The sequence below is a fragment of the Stegastes partitus genome, unplaced genomic scaffold, assembly GCF_000690725.1.
Source record: "Stegastes partitus isolate 25-593 unplaced genomic scaffold, Stegastes_partitus-1.0.2 Scaffold1822, whole genome shotgun sequence".
In the NCBI taxonomy this organism is placed as follows: domain Eukaryota; kingdom Metazoa; phylum Chordata; class Actinopteri; family Pomacentridae; genus Stegastes; species Stegastes partitus.
The window spans coordinates 82,889-103,276 of NW_007579553.1; the positions used below are offsets into that span (position 1 = coordinate 82,889).

Sequence of the window (20,388 nt, forward strand, 5' to 3'; positions counted from 1 at the left end):
GCAGAACGGGTCAGCTCTGTTTACGTTGAGATGCTCACAACAAAGGACAGCACTCCGCGGAGAGGCTGTCATTTAAACCCGAGCCCCGTGGATGTCCCGGTTTACGGTGAGCGTTCCCAACTCCCAGCTCCACGGAGGGGACAGCGTATAACACAAACCCTCACTGGCTTCCATTTTATTTCTACGTGGTGCGGTTTAATTTTTTTGTTAAAGACGCGGAGAAATTAAGACCAAATTTTCTTTCTTTTTTTTTTTTGTCGGTCTTGTGCCGGTTAGCTAGCCCGCTAGCCTCCGCAAGTTAGAAGCTGGTGGGAGACGCTAGCAAGCTGAGAGCGACCCGGAGACTCGGGACAATAAGAGGACTTCATCATTTACACCGCGGTGAGTAGACGTTGACAAAACCACCTGACTTCGCCTCATAATTAAAACGGCGGCGCTACAACCGTTAACCGTCGGGGGGGCTAACTCAGCGCTAGCTCTCTGTTACCAACTGTCACCTGCTTTTGTCCTGCCAGCGGCTCAACCTGGCACTTAAATTAAAAACGCTGCTTTGCCTCATCTGGTAATGTCCACACGCACACACACAATGCTGCAGCTGCAAAGTGCTGATCTTTGTTTTGCACATGCACCTGCTCTCACCTGTGTCTGTATCACGCTGGAAATCAGAAGTCTATAAAGATAAAGCTTCTGCACGACTCTGTGTGTGTGTGTGTGTGTGTGTGTGTGTGTGTGTGTGTGTGTGGAGGCTTCAGAGATGCAGGTATTAGTTTACATCACATCCAGCCTGCATGCTGACCTGTCACAGGCAGGGCTGAGTGAGAAAGGGAACATTGCCTGATAAGGAATTAAGCAAATGCACGGACTCTCCACATTACTAAAGCTTGATTTCCAGTTAATGACTTCCCCTCCCCTCCTCCTCCTTCTCCTCCTCCTCCTCCTTCTTCTGTATCTCCCATCTCATTTCACCTCTGTGTCTTTCACCGTCCTCCCCCTCTCTCTTTCTTCCCCCTCGTGCTGTCTATCTCCCCCTTCGTCTCATTCAGTCTGTCCCAGTTTGTAAGCGACGATGTGATAAGTTGGTTCGTCTGATAGAGATCTCGCTGCTTCCCTTCGCTGCTGGAGATGCCACAGAAAAGGCAGGCGTGCATTGACTCCGTGTGCAGCGCCAGGATGCCCACGGGAGATCAGAAAAACTTGAGTTTTGGTTTTCGTTCTGGCCTGTGCTTTGCATATTTGCCAACCCGGCAGGACTGATCTGTATTAGACTGAGAAGCCATCTGAACCCACCAGCATTTGAAATTCAATCTGCAATGCAATGCAGCAGGTTTTTGCACTGTTTGGTGTCTAATCTAAAAGTTATGCTCACTAGAAAACGGTAAGGGATGCAGCTGCCATCTAGAGCTGCAATGATTAATGGATTAGTTGTCATCTGTTAAATTAATCAACAACGTTTCGCTAATTGGTTTGAGTAATTGTCCAATGGCAAAGTTAAAATTCCCTCAGTCCACCTTCCTGAATTTCAGTTCCTTTACTCCTCTGTCTCAGTAGACTGAATATCTTTTGGCTGTGGCATTTGAAAGACGTCAGCCTGGGCTTTGAGGATGCATTTTTTGAATACATTTCTGACATTTTAAAGACCAAACGACTAATTGATTAATTGAGAAAGTAACCAACAGATTAGTTGACAAAGAATGCAGTTGTTGGTTGCAGCCCTGTCATCATCTGACCAAGTTATATATATCTTTCAGCACAATTCTACATGTATTTGTATGATTTGGTTGGAAAATAGCACAACAAGAAGGTAGCACAGAGTCCACAAAAAACAACTTGGAGCTACAGATCCATAACGCAGTAAAAACATCCAGTCGAAGCCGTGCGTATAAAGCGCTCTGTTGGAATCCATTTTCTGCAAGCATAACTTTTGAAGCGGCCTTCATTGAATAGTTTGGGTCCATATCAGATCCTTAGCATTGACTAAACAGAGCTGCAGCAGCACCTGCCAAGAGATTACTGCCCTGCTTTCAGGCAGGATGAGGAATAATTTGTTATGTTTTTGTGCAGACTTTTTAAAGTTCTCACAGCACTATTAATGGGGCAAACTTTTTAATGTCAAACACTCGGGACCCGGTGTTGGTTGTGTAACAGGGGGCCAGTGCGAGTGTTGCATGCAGACGTTTGTGCATTTGCATAGGGTGTGTTGCCTACAGCCCTGAATGCGTGTGTGTATGTTCTCCAACACGGTCTGGAGTCTCAGTTTCAGCGAGGAAACCCGAGCCGATGGTGTCAGACGGGAGTGCAGAGGGAGCTCTGATGTCTTAATGGAGGCTCAGTGCTGCTCGTATCCTTAGTAACCTGGTCTGTAGGGACACCGAGAGGCCTCCCAGTCTCGGCCTGGTCTGGACTGGACGAAGAAAAAAATCCCTCATAGCTCCGTTTTTATCAATGATGCTCTCATTTCAGTTACAGATTGGAATAGTCCTGTATAAGTCGGCAGGATTTGTGCTCCAATATGACCATGAAACTCTTTTAAAAGGAGAATTACAGATGTCCTCGCTGTCACTCTAATAAATGTGACTTTCAGTATTTAAATGTTTGAACAGTTGAGATTCAACAGCTTTGTTATTGCAGCTACATCCACTTTTGGAAAAAAAGAATGCAGCAGCAGCTACAGTGTAAGATTGCTTCTTCAATACAAAACACTTTTCATAAAATGCACCAACTTCTGAGAGTCTTTAGAACTTCTGAGGCCCATGTGTGAGGAAACATTTAGGAAATTAGAGGATTAGGTTAAAGAAACAACATTTTCCTGTCTGAATTAGGTTGCAAAAGAAGTGCTAAAATAGATTTTAAGTGGTTCTAACAAGCCACTGCAAATTTGATTTGTCTTGTGTTGTGTGTGGGTGAGTCGAGCGCTTCGTCTAGTCTAAGTAATGCGTCCAGCCCCTGTTATTTCTCAAAATGGCAGGTGTGTTACAATCACCGCTGTGGTGGAAATTGTAGAATACATTTTTTAAAAGCATAGCATCACGTTACACTGTGTGCGCCTCTAAGCTGAGAAAGAGATTGCTGAAGCAAATGGAACAAATGCATTTAGATCTGGAGTGAATGAATGTTGTAATTTCCTCTGTGGACTGAGCTGAGGGTAAACTTTGTAGAGAGAAACCTACTTTTATTGCATATTTACTCAGATGAAAGCTGCCAGCATTGGGTGACTAACACCTTGATGTTGAGTGAGTATATTTGAGATTCAAACCAACAAGTCAACAACATGCCCAGCAGCTGTGTGTTAGCACGCCTTTAAACCTTAATGATACGGCGTGCTCACCGTGACAGGAGGCTTTTGTTTGGCGTTTGCAGTTATCTTTCTGCGTGCACGTGCCTGTGGCGTGGAGCTTTATCGGGGAGGGCCGGCGAGCTCGGCGGGCGTAATCGTCGGCACAGCTGAGCGGCAGCTTTCCCCCCGCTGTGTGTGAGAAGCTTGGCACACTCCACCCGGTCCGGCTTACTCTCTGCCGGGCTGGTAAACAGGCTGAAGTTTGTGCTGGGAGATTACGTCTGTCACGGAAAGTGGGTCAGACAGTGGGCACGATTTTATGGCCTTGTTTCTGCAAGGTAGGGAATAAAAGAGGAGGGGGAGCATTAAACCACCAGCGATTTTTCCACAGCGCTGCTTCGGGCAGCCCGTGCTCAGGACAATCCTCTTCTGCTCTCCCTTCTGTCAGAATCATTGTCAGTTTCTCGCGCAGAACAAGCATTCGTGCTCCAAGCCACTTAGGTGGTAAGCTGCCCTGGTGTAAGCCCGTAGGGGAACATGTGTGACTCGTTTTCAATTGGTACACCCTGAAAACCGAATATTACAGTCTTATTAGTGCTAAACAAATATTCCTTTCCCCTCCTTATCCCAGGCAGCTGCTTCATTTTTGGTCAAAGACAAGCATGTGTGAAGTGATTCATGTAAAAATCGCTTATGTTTGAACAGCTGTATGAGGCTGCTGCTGCTTGCCTTGACATATTGTTGTGTTTTTTTGTTTTGAGCGAGTCCTTGTTTTCCCAAATCTCTAAAACAGAGTTGCAAAGTGAGTCGGACTCACTGAGCCACAAAAGCCACATTCATGACTAAAAGACCAGGTTGAAATAAACCGGTATTATCGTTTAAAGCTGTAGGATAAGACAGGGTTTGTTGCTTAAGTTACAGCATCTTCAGCAAACTTAAAGATGTCTTTTCGCAGGTTTTACTACCCAAATGTCTTTGAGTTGGCTTTATATGCCATCACGCCCCCTGAAATCCAGCTCTGATCCGGTTTGAACACACCTTCATGCAGTCTCATTACAGTAAACATCTTGACACACGTGAAACATAAATTAGAAAGTGAAAAACTCCACCTTGAAAACTTTGGCTGTGTCTTCGTTGTTATCTCTTTGCTCAAAATGCTATTTGGCTTGGCTCAGCTCATTTATTTGGCAACAGAAAGAACCCATATCGTATAATTTTGTGGGCATAGTTCATAGTTCTTGCCGTCTGAATAGATGGTAAAGAGACAGAAATCTGACTTCGGTTGGTGTGGCAGGGAAACAAAAGTTAGAACTAAGTGCAAGTGAGAGCAGAAGTTGCTGCATAAATGCATCGTTGAGGCCAAAAAGCCTCCATTTTCCTTCCTATTATTTTCTGGCGCTAATAAAATTCTTCCTGTAGGTCACCACACATCTACATTATCATATAAATTATGTAAATTCAGGCTGTGGAGAAATCAGTTTATTGTAAACCGTATGAATTATGGATGAATATGGTCTCTTGAATGCAATAGCAGTAACGCACATAACGATTGTATAGTGAAAAAAGACAATACAAGACGTGTGAGCTGAGAAAGTACACCTGCACAAGAGCTGAGCAGAGATTTCACAACGATGTGTCGTCCTTTCTCCGCCTATGAACGCCTGCTTTCTTCACCTGTCTTACTCTCACTCGTCCACGGAGAGGAGATTTTACTCGAGGAGCTATTTTAGTTGTGTATTTTTGCACAGGGGTCAGCTTGGTCACTCATTTTGTTCCACGAGGATGAAGTTTGTCTTTGTGTCTTTCCTTCATTTCCTCACAAAGACGTTCTCTCCGGCTGCAACTACCTGAGTCAGACGAGTGACGGAGAGCGGGCAGCGAAACATAGCGAGGCTGTTTCACCAGTCCAGTCCCTGTTTTTGGCAGCTTTATTAGCGCTTACGGTACGTCAGTTGATTTCATGAATAGAATCCTTATTTGTAAAAGTTGGTGGAGCTCTAGGAAAGAAATGGTTGTTAATGTCAAAGATGTGCTGACACACGCTGATGAAAAACGTTTTAATAATAAATACCAAAAACAAAAATGCAGCTTTTAACCACTGAAGCTCCGCTGGGACGGATTAACGGGAAGACATGTAACACCAAATGGGTTAGATGGAAAAAGAGGAGTTTTATTTTTCTACATGCATTAAAGTGATAATGTACCATGGTGGACATCCTAATGGATTTATTACGGAAGAGCAGGACTGCCTGACAGTTATTCCTAATGTACCACAGTGGTGGGTACAAGGTTTTTCCTGACTCACTATCAACCTTTGGGGGGTTAACGGCATTGACATTGAATCTATGTTAACCTCACTGGCAGTCATCTGTACATTTTTCTAACAAAGTATGCTTAAGTAACTGAAAACCCAGTAAGCTAAACTGGTTTAACTTTGGTTCTGGCTTAAACCACTTTGGAGGAACCTTGTGCTAGAGAAATGTCCCAGATGTGGATGGGTCTGTCCTTTTCCTGCTGTGAATAATGGCCCCTCAGATAGACCAACCACTGTCTTAATTTTTCCTCTTTCTGTTGTGGGTGTGTCTCTGATGGTGTGTGCTACACCTCCACCCAGGCTCACATCACAGCCTGGTGATTGGAGGGCCACACTTTACATTTGTATCACCAGAATTCACCACCCTTATGAGCAGAAACTGAAAGTGCTGTTGAGGTTATGCACAACACCTGATTGTGGAGATACCGTCGCTGTGGCCTCCTTCCTGTGTTCACACAAACATCTGCAGGTGAAGCCGCCGATATAATTTAGCGCCTTACAAACACACATGCACGTTTTCAGATGTACACAAGGGCCTGTCATTATCAGCCTTCCTCTGATCAGGCTTGATCACCATTTCCTGCCTCACTTTCCAGCCTTCCTGTCTCAAATGAGCTTGATGTGTACATCATCACACACATACACACAGACAAATGGCCGAGTGTGTAACTTGTTGACGCTATGGTTTCCTCAGGGAGGACTGCTGTTTCCATTAATGCAGAGAAAGACTGGGCAGTAATTGCTGGAAATCCATTAAATAATCAGTCTTATGGCCCTTGTACTCAACATAACAAATGCTGAAAGATGCTGAGATATGAAACACAAGAAGAATTGGCAATTCTTAAACGTCATTAGATACATAATATGTAAAACTGTTGTTTAGAGCAAAGATAAACTTAAAGTCCCAGTCACTTCCAGAAATGTTAAGTCTGTTTTATTTTACAATGTGAAGGAGAAGGAGCCAGAAGTCTGAGGTGGAAGCGATGCCAAAACCCCAAACTAACTCCGCCGTAGCCTGAGCGCTAGCAGCGCTAAGCATTAGCTCGTTTCATTTGGCTGGACAATAGGCTAATGATTACAAACTATGACCAGGTGCAGCACAATTAGACCTACACTAACCACTCCCTGTTACCTCCTCAGGGAAACACAACCGTTCAGCAACACTGCAAGGACCCAAACAGGAACGGATGGTGAACGGAAACGTGAATCAGCCTTCAGCATGCAACTGTTTTCCCCCCATTGGTTTTTTTCTGTAGTTACTGACTTTTAGTTTAGCTGATGTGGAAACTGAATTGTTGGCCTCCTATATCTCTATCTCACTTGTTTACAACTGTAGCTGGCCTCGACGTGAAGTAATATTCCTCAGATATTTCAGTCTCTAAATGTGCTCCAAATCATTTATTATCGTTGGTAGGAAAGCAGCCCACTGCAGTGTTTACAGTCGGCCTAACTGCTGTGGGCCTAATGACAGTTGTTGATAGACCATTCAGAACTATAAAACCCAGTTAATCAATACGAAATTGCTGCAGCTCACATCTGTCCTTGGAATTCCTTCCTCAAAAACAATAAGCGAGCACTGACAGCGAATTCGACTTTCTCACATTTGCAAACACTGAATTTTTCCCATCAAACAAATGATGAATGTGTAACCAAAGCAGAAAATGACCACCCGAAAGTGATAATGAATAATGATGCTCATTAATCACAGAGCAGGAATCAGTCACAAACTGTGTTTATCTCTGGAATGTAAAAGCTTTTCAGTGTTTCACATACAGTGTAGATGAAGCGGTGAAAAGAGCAGAGGATCCTTTTTTTTAACACACTGCAATATCAGTTATTTGTCAAACAGATGTAAACTATCAAATGGCTGAAGTGACAGAAAGCAGAGCAAAAAGTCAGCGATGAAGAAGCAAACCATGGCAGCCTCAGTATTACTTCTGCTGTTATAGAGATATGTTGACACACGCTGACCTCAATAACACCCTCGATAAAGAGGTTTCATTGACCTTTTTTCAAGTTATTTACATCATCACATGTTCCTAAATACGCATTAAAGTCCATCATAGCTTTTACAAAAGGCTGTATTCGTTTACCCTTGAATGTAAGTGAATCATTTTGCGCTCACACACACACACACATTTCTACAATGTTTTCTGCTTCTAGGTAGGTCGTGTTGCCCGTTTGTACAATCAAGAGGTGACACTTACATGTGCAAGTCCCTGGTTTGTGTATTCCTGATGCTGTGGGGACATTAATCTGGGTGCACATTGTGGGAGTCACGCAGAAACCAAAAACAAGTCAGTTTTAAATATTTACCCCAGTGTCGTAAATCACAAAGAGGGTTTTAAATTCTGTTCAGCATACAACCTCCTCTGTCCTTTGACCCTGAATTCCCCCCTCCCAAAAAAACAAAAACAAGAAAAAAACCGAGGAGGCATTCCTCTTCAGCCACAGGTGTTGATTGAACAGAAAAATGACGTAGCAGAGTCACAGAAGTATAGAGCAGAAGGCAACTTAATGGTGTCACCAAACAGGAAGGACCTGAGCTACATCACCGCATGAAGAACAGAAAGAGGACAAAACATAGATGCAACAGTCAAAACATACCTTCAACACATATAAGAAAAGGAACAAACAAAAAGACTTCAGCGTCCGGGTAAAGAGTTGGTTTAAGGTCAGTGTCAGGCCGGAGCTCCAGGAATTGAATGCAAGTGAGCGTAGGCGATGGAAACTCGACTCTGTGTTTAATTGCGTGTACATATGACCATACATCCACGTGTGTACATATCCAGTTCAAGTACAACAAGTCCTTGCATGCATGACTGCACACATTTCACTGTTTGCTGCATGCACCAGTGTCTGATTGCACAGCAAGCGCAGGCACTCGGGGGCTTACACTGTATGTCTGCATCTGTGATTGTGCCATTTTTATTTTTTATTTTTTGCGCGTCCAGGAGCTTGCTTGGGTTTGTGTCTCGTTGCACGTCCACCAACAGCGCTGTTTGTTGTCTGTGTGTATACACCGGTCTGCGCTCTTCCTACTGAATCATTGATGAGGCTGTAATTCGAACAGCAGCCCTCCAATTTCTCTCCCCCCCCTCCAGCCTTCTGTCATCGGTTAGCCTCCTCCCGGTGCCGCTCGCAGGAAAACCAGTAGGCCGCTCTGTCAAAGCAGACAGCGGAGCAGCCCTGGAAACTGAAAACAGCAGCCCTTGGTTACAAAGTGGACAGAGAACCACAGGAACAAACTGTCACGGCAACTTTTTAACACACTCCAGCTCCAGCCGAAACCAAAAAACACTGTTAGTCGCTCTTCTTTTTGGCAGCGCACCATGCTACAGCGTCCAGGGCATCGTCCGACTCCAGTCAGTCTGTACTTCCTGGAGTAAAACTACATCTAACCAATGGTGCTGTCACATAGTTTTGAAAGAGCTTAAACAAATAAAGGACATTGAGTTTTTTTTTAAAAGCAAAAATGTAAGGAATTTGTTGTGTTTGGTATCTCAAGTGTGAATGTTTTCTCAGGCTTGCATGGTAATAAATAGAAGATCTCAGAGTTTAGGACTGTTGGTGGGAAAACAAACAACATTTGAATAGTTTTTAGAGCTTTATAGATTAAATGATTAAGCAATTAACAAAGTATTGTCTCTCTGTGCTGTATCGATGCCCTACTCGTTCATGCTTTTAGAGATGTCAGTGACAAACTTGCTGAATTATGGGGACAATACGGGAATAATAATCAAAGGAATTAAGCTTAACACACTTGAAATATAACACTGGTCATAGCAACATTATGTAACGTCAAACCGTTTGCTGGAAATGTCCGACAAACGGTTTTGTGTTGGTCTACAGATTATGTGGAGTTCATTTCTTCCACCCACCAGATAAAACGGGGTTTCCTGTTTAAGCCACTTTTCAAGAATCAAGGCTTATTTAATTCTTTTTAATTTGACGCAGACCAAGCAAGATTTTGGGAAGTCGGATTCACAAGGATATTCCAAACATTATTCATAGAAAAAAAGAAGAAAATAAAACAGGAACCGCCACTGTTTTTAATTACTCTTCCTAAGCTGCTTATATTAGGCTGTATAACGGAAAGACGGAAACACTGGGATGACATGACACATCAGTCATGAGTCAGATTCACCTCGTTTCACAGAGGATTGACTGTTTTCCTGTCCGCTCGGCCGCCCGGGGCCTCGGCCTCGAACCGCGGACCCTGTTTTGGTCCCACATCCCGGATTCTGGGGTGGTGCCAGTCCCTCGGAGCCTCCAGAGCAACCGGTAGTTTGTTTTGATGAGTTAATTTAATTCTCAGCAGGAATTTGGCGCCGAAGGGTCCGACTCCAGTCTGCCTTTTTAGGACCGCTGGGCGGAGGTGCGAACGGTGCCGCCGTGCACCAGGAAAGATCTCGTCCTGGGTGCACTTAGCATACTTTTGAAGTTATAAATGCGTGTTTGCCCGACGGGGGATCGGTGCCTCGGTTGACGTGTCGTGTTCACGGTCGAAGCCGGTCGCGGGCGTGCGATGCATGTCGGCTTTTCAGCAGCGTTTATGGAACATATCAGCATGTGTCCTGGTGGGCTCGGTTTGAGTGTGAGGCCCAGTGGCTCCCGATGCCATCTTCACTACGTTCACATCTGCTTTCAACAGCACAGCTCGGGTTTACATTCCTCACCTTGTGTCTAATGTTCAAGTCCTTTTCCTGACCCGCTCCACATATTTCATGCCTGGCTGTTCATAGCTGATGAGTGTGAGCATTGTTGTGGCAACGCTTCCTCTGGTCAAGTGCTTGGCATCGGGCCCAAGTGGATTATTCTAATCGGCCTTGTTACCGACTACTCCTTTTTTCCGTCATAGTCGCAGCTATGGAAGATCCTCTTAAAAGTAGCTCAGTGTGGCTTAATATTGGCGACTTCAGTAGCCATGTAGACCCTGTGTTGAAAGCAGCACATGGGGAAGTGGTCTGCTTTGTGTACAAGTTTATAAGGTCTCTGGTGTACGCTAATGGTTACTGCAGAGAGGCCAGACACCGCACAGTGTGGATGTCTTGTAATATGTTTCCTTAAAAAGGGAGGAAATTTAATCGACCTCACATAAAAAATGACAGATGGGCTGAAGCTAATTAATTTTTTATTTGCCGTCTTAGCGAGCATGTGCGCGCCATCCTGAGTAAGCAGGATGTTCATCACACATTACACTAAAGTCTTGCGTTTGTTCACATCTACGTTTATGGCGTTTGGTCGACTCAAGAAGGAATTACTGTTCTGCCCGACAACAAAACCAAGACCCGCCGAAGACAGATTTGGTGGTAATCAAATAATCCTTGTGCTTAGGTGGCCATAAGCTGCTGCAGGGAGTAAATATGATGACTAGACCTACAGGCTTCAACTGTTTTTCTACCATTAAGAAAGGAAGCTGTAGCTGCCATTTTTTTTGCTATTTGCTGGCATTCAGTAAACCAAAAGATTAAAATCAAGAAAATAAATCTGATTAACTGTAGTGTTTTCAGTTATTCTACACTTGTACTTCACTACAATTACATTTCTGTTTAAGTTTCTTTGTGTGTTCTGATTATAATGCAATAATAATGTAAAACATATTCAACAAAGCACTTCAGATACACGTTTATAGGTTAAGATAACACAGGACTCCACCCAGCAGTATATAAACCATTCAAATTAGCCCAACCTTTAATAGCTATGGTGTTCTTTTCATGAGTAGTTTGTCTATTTTGATGCCAATTTAGATTGTTTTCTCTGGAGTGCATGACTTTAACTTGACTATTTGTGCTTCCCTTTTGTATGTTATTGTTTTCTTTGCTATGTGAAACAACAGCAACAACCTCCAAGCAGCAACATACCACACTGGAAATGTCAAGTTTTGCAGAGGCCTGGGCATCCCTTCTAGTATTTTTTTTTTTTCTTTTTTCTGTGGATTATCCATTTTAATCACAGTGCCCCTCTCCCTGCATGCAAAGCAATTCCACCGTCACTGTTTTTAAGAGGAACACGGGAGCTGCATCCTTCGCTGAGCTCTGCCCATGACGACTTTGATTTGTTTAAAGAAATTCAATCGAGCCAGAGCGTCGTTCCTCCTATAGCGGAGCAGCGAGTTGCAGCCAGGACATTGTGTTCTACAAAAATGGGCTGGCAAAAGCGAGACTACGTGTTTTATAAAGTCAACGGTTTTAGCAGTTTGGTAGCTTGCTGGAGGTCGGCAGGATGAGTAGGCGTAGCCCAGGCTTGTTATATGTTCCCTGTTGGTAGCTCTACAGACATATTTCTTAAATGATGTATTGAGATAAAAAGGTATATTTCATACAGAACATTTTGCCGTACTGCTGCAGTCTCGCTAGACGCTAAACCACCATAAGGTTGTTGTCTGACAAAGGAGCTCCATGTGTGCTCTCGGGTGTGTCTTGTGAGGTGTGTTTAAGCTTCGTTACTAAGACTTAAATGAGCAGAACCTTGTCTTCTCTGACCTGGACGTGGCCGTCTTATCTGCTGAGTGTGCCCGCTGTTATTCCTTCCTTCCTCTCGAGCGATGTGTCACGGGGCTCATGTGATTCTGGCCAGCAGTGGGCTTCCATCCATCACGGTGTAAATACTGGACCACACACATCTGAAACACAGTGGAGGACCTCCAGGGACCATTGAACATGAGAAGTGTGTGTCTGCCTGTGAGTGGGCAGGGAATTGGGACTTCCCGTGTGCATCGACACATTGGCTTTGTGTAAATCACATTGGAGCAGGCAGAGCTTCGGGCATGCCTACGGTTAGATGTAAATGTTTGCCCGTTTCTGTGTGTTCAATCGGTAAAGTATCTAAAATGATGGTGCTTAAATGTAAATCATGCTTCATGCACTCACACATAGTAAACACTATTATTTTATTTCTGTTATTGAAACTAGCACTCAGCGGTGCATCCCTGGTGCGTATTGATAAAGCTGTCTTATCTGTCTGCGTACACCCAGCTCAGCTTCAGGAGGTGTAATTCAAGCTACATTAATTTTCTGTAACGTTGCATCAGCCAGCGAATTTCCCTGTCACAAGGTCCTCTGTTGGTTTATAGTTCCTCTGGATGGAAATTATTTTTGTGTGCCAGTGCTGATTGTGGGTTTATTTTGAGACAGAAAATTGGAGACCTGGTGTGTGAATGGAAATGAGTCTGATCTCTTCCCATTGGAGGCAGGATGGACAGTCGCCAGTGACAGGGAAACGGAGAGATTATGAGCTAGTTGAGAACACATCCATAAATATGTTTACATCGCAGCGAACAAATACAAAACCCGGAATTTTTAAAATGGAGGAGGTGTGGGAGCCCTATTTCTGAAATCCTGTTCACGCCACCAGAAGAGAGTGTGAGCAGGATGGAAAATTAGCACGAGGCGTTCGCCAAACGCTGACAGATTTGAGATTTTTGTCTAGTTTGGCAGCAGTGCTTTGGCTGCTGTGGTGCACGACAGAAAAAATGTACTTCCTGATTATCTTGAGAAGGGAGGATCATCGTTAATCACTGCTTTGTGATTGTTTGATCTTCTGTTTTGCTTTTACAGTTATTTTAGCCAGTTTGAGCAGGACTGTGGCGTTTCTAGTTAAAGTACATCTTTTACTAAAAACTTATCTTAACATCAGGGTGGCTGTTTGTGTCTAAAAGATATTACAGATATATAGAAAGACACTGGAGCCCATCTGGTCGCCCCTAATTGAGGCCAATTGAGTTTTTTTGTATTAACTGCATCAGCAACCAAAGCCTGGTCAACTTCCAGTACTTTCCTTAATGTAATATACTGCTTGCTGGTCACTCCAAATGGCAAGAACTGTATGAACAATGAAACCTATCTGTGTCATTGTGCTTGTTTATTTGTCATTTCTTTGTTTTTTGGCTGACAAAAGCAACACGGGTGTAGACTATGGACTAGTCCACATGTGCAGATGTGTTCTCAAAAAGATCCGAGTCCACAAAGAAGTGCAAAAATAAACAAATGAAGTGCTGTCTAGAGCAACAGGGGTGGTATAATCATAACCCTAAAGCAATGTTAACCAATCAGAAGCCTGAAAAAAAAGCAGGTTCTGTCAGACTAGGAGGACATATTTTCATTTATTTTATTTTTCCCATGTCCACCATTGCACATAACAAACAAAGGAGGTAAAGCAAAGTCTTCACCCTGGAAGGAATTTCCCAAAAAGTGACGTGCCCACGTACGATGTGGACAAGACTTAAGTGGAACTCCTCGGTTCTAGAAAAACGCTTCAGTACATTTTAGAAAAACTCAGGAAGAGAAGGAACATTTTCCTCCCGTGTCCCCGGTGACTGGGATGGAGCTCTCCTCCTCCTCCTTCTTCCTTCCTGTTCATGCTCTGTAATGTCGATGCCAACTGTTCACGTTCATCGATCGCTCAAGTTTGACCAAGAAGGAGGCAAAATGGACGCCAAAAAAACAAAAGAAAAGAGAATCTGGCGTCAGGTTTGCCGGCTCCCCCTCCTCCTCCTCGCAGATCAGTTTCCGAGTCATCGAGCGTCTAATCTTGACAGTGTGCAAACCAATCCCTCTCCACTGACCAAGCCGTGCAACTCTACACACTGCAGACCCAGAGCGTCTGGAAACCAGCTCGCACACACACACACACACACACAAAATGCATTTCACATCAATTACAAACACTCTCAGTGGATTAAAAAACCCCTACTGATGCGCACACACAGCCTCCTACACCGGAGCGGAAATCTCCCAAATTCTTGACCATAATTTGTAGGGCTGACACACGCTTTGACTTGTTGTTGAGTGTCGTCAGGATGAAACTGTTTTTAACTGCAGCCCCACTTTGCTGGGATGAGGTTTACGGTCAGACCCGGCAGTCCTCCCTTTTCCTACGGTCGTAAAACCATGATGTGCTGCATAATGCTCCATTTTAGTCACCGCTTGGAAAAACAATGAAAGACATTCCAAGAAACTGTAGGAAGCCTTTCATCCCATGCGCTTCCCTTCGTTCGAGCCCATAAACAGATGACTGATATCCAGATCCATACGGCCTCCTTTTTTTTTTTTTTTAACTCTGCCATCTGCCCCCAAACCTTACATGTTGTTTCACATTTGGTTGTAATCTCTGGCGGGTTTCGGTGTCTTGCTTAATACACGCTGGCTCGGTGCTCTGGAGATTAATACCGTGACCGATCAGTTATGTAAAAGGCTGTCTCAGCAGCCGCTCCCTCGGTTGGCACGGTTCAGTCTGTGGATCTGAAAAGACAGAGCTAACAATTTATTTAGAGTCCTCGCTTACACAAACATTATGCCGGCTCTTCTCGTAGGTGAAGAGGCATCAGTTCCACTTCACACACGGACATGTGGCTGATGAGCTGGGTTCTGATCGGTTCTATCCGCGAGCTGGCTGACTCGCTGAAGACTTGCTGGCTGGTTGACTCTCCCACCGAGCAGCTGGTGTTTGTCTCAGGAAGTTGAGGTTTCTGATTTGAGGTATTGACGTGGTGCTGGCTCACACGGAGGTCCTCTCTTAGAAAAACCTCAGCTGTTATCAAGCTGAATGCAATTTTTTTCTCTTCTGTTTCTCAGTATGATTGGAGGAAATTCAAGCTAATTGTAGATGTTCAACTCCACCCTCTAAGTTCATGGTGGAGCCTCTAACTGAGGTTGCTTTGTAGTGCTTCAGGGAAGCTTTTTATGATGTTAAAATAACCTGTAGCTCGTAGGAGGCTGTACCCTCACCCCTCGCTGATTAAAGGTCTTGTAAGTTGGAGTTTACGGCTGTGAAATTCTGACAAAAGTCAATTTCACACGGTAACGCAGACGACTGCTGCCGCTGTGTTTCTCATTTTCCCATTAAAACACTTCAATATTTGTATATTATGTCATATGTTTAGATCAAAGAGAAAACATTTTTAGTCTGTGAAATGGAATAAATGTGTGTACTTTTCCCGACTCGTTAATTTAATTTACTGAGTTGGGAATGTTTCTGCGGAGGCTCGGCTGGCAGCACATCACAACACATCGCATGACGGCCGTTGCATATTGTTAAAATCCAACACAAACATTTGCACCTCAGCGAAGTGAATATTGTGACAGAAATGTGCTGCTACGCTCTGGACCTCCACAGAAATTACACTTCAGGTTCGCCGTTATGCCTCCCAGGTGACCTTTTCACTGCAGGCTGCTTGACTGCAGAAGCAATCACCTCTTTTCCTTGAAGGCTCGTTCCTCCTCAAGGCCTTCAAGCTCCGGCACGTGGATTTGCCTTTTCTCTTCCACCGAGCTGCGACGCTCACTCTGCTTTCCAAACAGGACACGGGTTAAGTGGGTTGAGGTTCCTCCTCGAGTGGGAATTTGACAAAGAAAGCTTTTGTTGGACGAGGCGAGGTCAGCGGGATTCTTAACAGCGTGAGGTAGATCAGCTGAGCACGCTCACTTCCAACATCTCTTGTTTACTCTGAACCTCGCTTTGCTTCATCTGGATTCAACGGGGGCGCAGATTAATTACAATATAATGCACCGACATCTGTAAACAGCCAATGCAAAGAATATTGAAGGTAAACAACAATAAACAAACAAGCAGACTGGAGCTGATAATAAAACAACATAAGAAATAAATCCAGGGCCCCCCTATAGCTCACCTGGTAGAGTGGGCGGCCCATGAACAGGGGCTGTAGTTCCCCGATGCAGCGGTCGTGAGTTCGAATCCCGCTCACGACCCTTTGCTGCAGGTCTGTCCCCATTCTTCTCTCCCCTTTCCTGTCTCCCTCTACTGCTCTAAATAAAGGCAAAAGCCAAAAAAATATATATAAAAAAAAGAAATAAATCCATGGGGGACTTGGTCTTGTAAGATGTTGTAGAATAATGAATAGTGACTTTTGACTTAGCCAAACTAATGACGGGGTGATTTTGTGGGACTTTGGTACCGAATTATAGCCAAAATTCTAAAAACTGGACAGCACTTTTCATTTGACACCGGCATTCACAGCAATACCGACATGTAGAACGGCGGCCATGTGGAGATGGTTCTTATTTGAGTCGGATGATCGCGGATAAAAAAAATCGGAGATGACGAAAAGCCGGTACGAAGCAGAAGTGCCACAGCGCATTTTTGACTTATCTCAGCCGCTCAAAACTTCAGTCTTTAGCTTTATATTAATAAAATGTGGGCAAACCGTTCGCATCTTATAACGTCATGAGTAGTAATTAGCTTGTTCAGGCTAACATTACGATGAGAAAATATAGTGTTTATGTGTTTGTAAACTGTGGGCAGCCATGTTTGAAACAACAGGTAAATACAGTTATTTGATTGGAATTTAATTGGTATTCGTGCCTACGGCTAAATTTGTGTCTCCTGCTGAGTTTGTGTGTCCACTCTGACTCTGAAGTGTGTGCCGTGGTGTTTGGTTGTATCAGGGCATCCTTTGCTCTGCCTCGTCACTGTGCAGCCGTATAGCCTTCGTGCTTTAAGCCGGGGTTTGCACCGAGAAACAGAAACCTGACCCCAAAGCAAGAGGAAGTCGAGGTGGGTGGCAGCTTGTATGACTTTACCATAAACCGCTAGTTTTACCATTAAAGCCCTTTTGAATATTCTAATGGAAAGTAGGCTACCACACACTTTCTCTCTGCACTGTAGCTCACTGTACTGTTGTGTATCCTCTGTCCTGGTAAGTTGACTGGTGTTATAAATATACAGAGTGTTTTTGATACACAGATTACTTATGATTGTATTGCTCATTTTTCTGACTGTGTTTCACCTGTAAGAATCATCACTAAGTGACTTTGTTCATCATCTGTGTTGTGAAAGAAAATCTGGCTTTCACACACACTGTGGTCAGGAATCTAGAAGTGCATGTCCTGTCACAGTTATGAAATCTTAATGCATCATAGAGCGTCTCTCCTGCTGCTAACGGGCTTTTAGCCGAACTGGACAGACGGCATCTGGCTCAGAAATAACGTAGCAGTAACATTCAGTATCGGAGCAACAGACAGAAACAGGTTTCTGTTTCTCTGCGTCTCTCCGTCCTCTGTTTCTGTCGGCCTTTTCTGTTTCCATTACAGTCAGTGCGGTGATTTGACTGATACAACACAAGTTGACACAAGGCTAAGAGGCAGCCATAACTAATAGCTTAATCGATCATTTCGGCACTAAAGTTAACATTCGTGACACACCGTTTTGTTGTTTTTTACTGTAGTCTTTCCCAAAGCACGTCAACAAAGCAGATGTTTGCTTTCAAGGAGACGTGAACCTCGGCCTCCACGTGAATAATGCTTCTCACCACTCCCTACATCATGTTCTTATTTACTGCTGCCGGTTTGCAAATTCATTATTACCTCACCAGTAGCAGTGCGCCGTACCGATGGAGAACCAGTAGCACATTCTGCAGCCCTCTTCTGTCCATTATTTCTTTGACAGCAGACGTTACTCAGTGTTCTTTGATTGCAGACTTGGCACCGTCGCTCAGAGCTGAACATCTCGCTGTAAAGTGAGCTGTGGGCATGAGACGTAGGAAAATGACATTCACGCTGCTGCGGCGCAACATAATGTTGGGTTTTGTGTAATGGCAAGAAGTTAAAGCCTCCCTTGTCTCATCAGCCGTTTGCAATAAAGGGAGCAAAGTGTCGAGGGATGCAAAGATGAAACGAGTGAAGAGGAGGGAAAGGTGGAGAGAGACTTTCTGTTTTTGGAAAATTGTCTCTGCGAGCTTTTGAAGCGCATGTGATTCTGCTGCTCAGCATGAAGCAGCTGGGGAGCTCAAAGCCTGCAGCTCGCACACCGCTCATAGGGAACATGAAAGGTGCGAGAGGGCCTAAAAGCCTCGGTGTTTGAGGATGTGGTGAGAGCCAGTAATACCGGGACGATTAGGTATCTGATGACCTTCTTCATGAAGGGCTTTGACTAAGATCACAGCAGCTCCACGTTCTGAGATGAGCTTCTTTTCTCTGCTTTAGGTTTCTCAATTTTACACACACACACGCCCACATTGACACAACAACTGTCATCCACTTTCTGCCTACGTTGTATTGATAACTAGTTTTAGCCCAGCAGGCACAATATCAGGAGCTCTATGAGTGTCACAGCGAAACACAGGAAAGGAGAATACACAGCCCGCAGGTTTCTACACTCATGCTGACATGGGATTTTCTGCCTTGCATTTCAGCAAAAGAAATACGAGCTCAAGAATAAATTCAAACGAAATTGGAACCCTGTTTTATAATAGACGCTTTGGTTTAGTTGTATCAAATCTAACTTGGATTAGTGGGAAATAAAAATACAAGTTTAGGTAAGGAGTTTAAAGAACATTCAAGTCCACTATCTTCTCACACGGCAGCAGGTATGCTTCATATTAACTAGCTTAGCGTGCCCAGGAAGCCAGAAGCATGTCATCCTCTCTGAGCGTGTGCCAGGCGTCGGCGATTATTTATTGATCTGATGACCCACTTTACCAGGAGGATATCATTACCACTTTCCAGTAATGAAGATGCTACAGCGCGCAGGAGGTCCCAGCTTTCTTTTCTACCCATCAAACGTGTGCTTGCATCATCTCATGTGTTGTTGTTGTTGTTGTCTGTCCTGTTGTGCATCTGTTCCATGTGTGACGATCTAGTTCACAAACCTCGTTGTTCATGTGATGTAGTCACTACATTTAGTTTTATTTGTGATACCCCTGTTTAAAAATGCATTACGGCAAGCCGTATAACATGTGTTGCTTTTGGCTTGTTTTCATTTCGTATATGTTTCCATATGTGCACAATTTAAGACTTGGTAATGCAGGCTCCTTCCCTGGTTCTATCTGAGTTTATGAACTGCAGATTTACCTCACATTGGGGCAGTTTAAAGTCACTGCAGGAACAAGAACCTGCAAACATTCCTGATGGGTAGGTATCAGGTCTGTTAAGGACTGTTACGTGAGTCAGTAGGTTAAGCCTTAGAGCCTTAGGCCAGAGGTTCTTGTGTGTCTGCCTTTTTCTTTGGCCATGCAGTAGATTTGGATTAGTTAACACTATGGTTCCCTCTCTAAGGTTCCTCTGTGTCCATGACCCTGTTAGAGTGTCTTCTGACCCATTTCTTTGGTGCTGACCTACCAGGCGAGAAACGCGCGCCGCCTCTGGTTAAATTGTTTGTTTCCACAGAGCCATGCCTTGTGATCCTGAAAGTGTGTCACCCTTTAACTTACCATAACAGTGGCCCTTTCATGCGACACACACATTTTAACTCAACATGAAAGCGCTGTGCCGGATTCAAATCCTGCGGAGACCTCTGTTCGCAGCGTGGCACGGTGGATTGATGCGGGCTCGGTTTCCCTGAGTTGCTCTCTGGCATATGCTAAATAGGACAGTTTGACATGTTGCGCTGCGGCTAAGTTGGCGATGCATTAAAAAGAAGAAGTGCAGCTGTTACCCCGCTTCCGCGCTAACACGAAGGAGTGTGCGTGCGTGTCGCTGCTGCCCGTACAGTTGTTTGTCAAGTGCTGGCGGTCAGTGGGAATGGCAGGTGTCGTCCGTGCCTGCTCGCAGTAAAGTTTTACGAAGGCCCCTGTGTAAGTGTGAGGTTGCTGTTCTTGCTGTCAGCAGCACGCCGCTACAATCCGTGACCCCGGCCAGCAAAGTCAGCCTCGCCGAGCCCCGGCCCTATTGTTGTAGGACTGTGTGTGTCGGTAGCTAAGCAGCAGTTGGCGTGAAGCCACACCAAGCTCTGTGTCACGCTGAGCTGCAGAGGCTGAGAGCTTAGTCAGACACACACTTGAAAAATTATATACACGCCCGTACGTATAAGACATGTGTACAGGAGACATCGCTTTTAAACAGTT

The 20,388-nt window shown here is 44.4% G+C and overlaps 1 protein-coding gene across 2 annotated transcripts in view; it reads left to right on the plus strand.

Moving 5' to 3' along the window:
* Positions 1–20,388, plus strand: part of peli1b (pellino E3 ubiquitin protein ligase 1b) — a 42,760-nt gene continuing 22,372 nt past the window's right edge. For both annotated transcript variants that reach the window (XM_008302487.1, XM_008302489.1), the window contains exon 1: positions 1–381. The gene's annotated coding sequence lies outside the window, so the exon portion shown is untranslated. The remainder of the gene's footprint in view (positions 382–20,388) is intronic.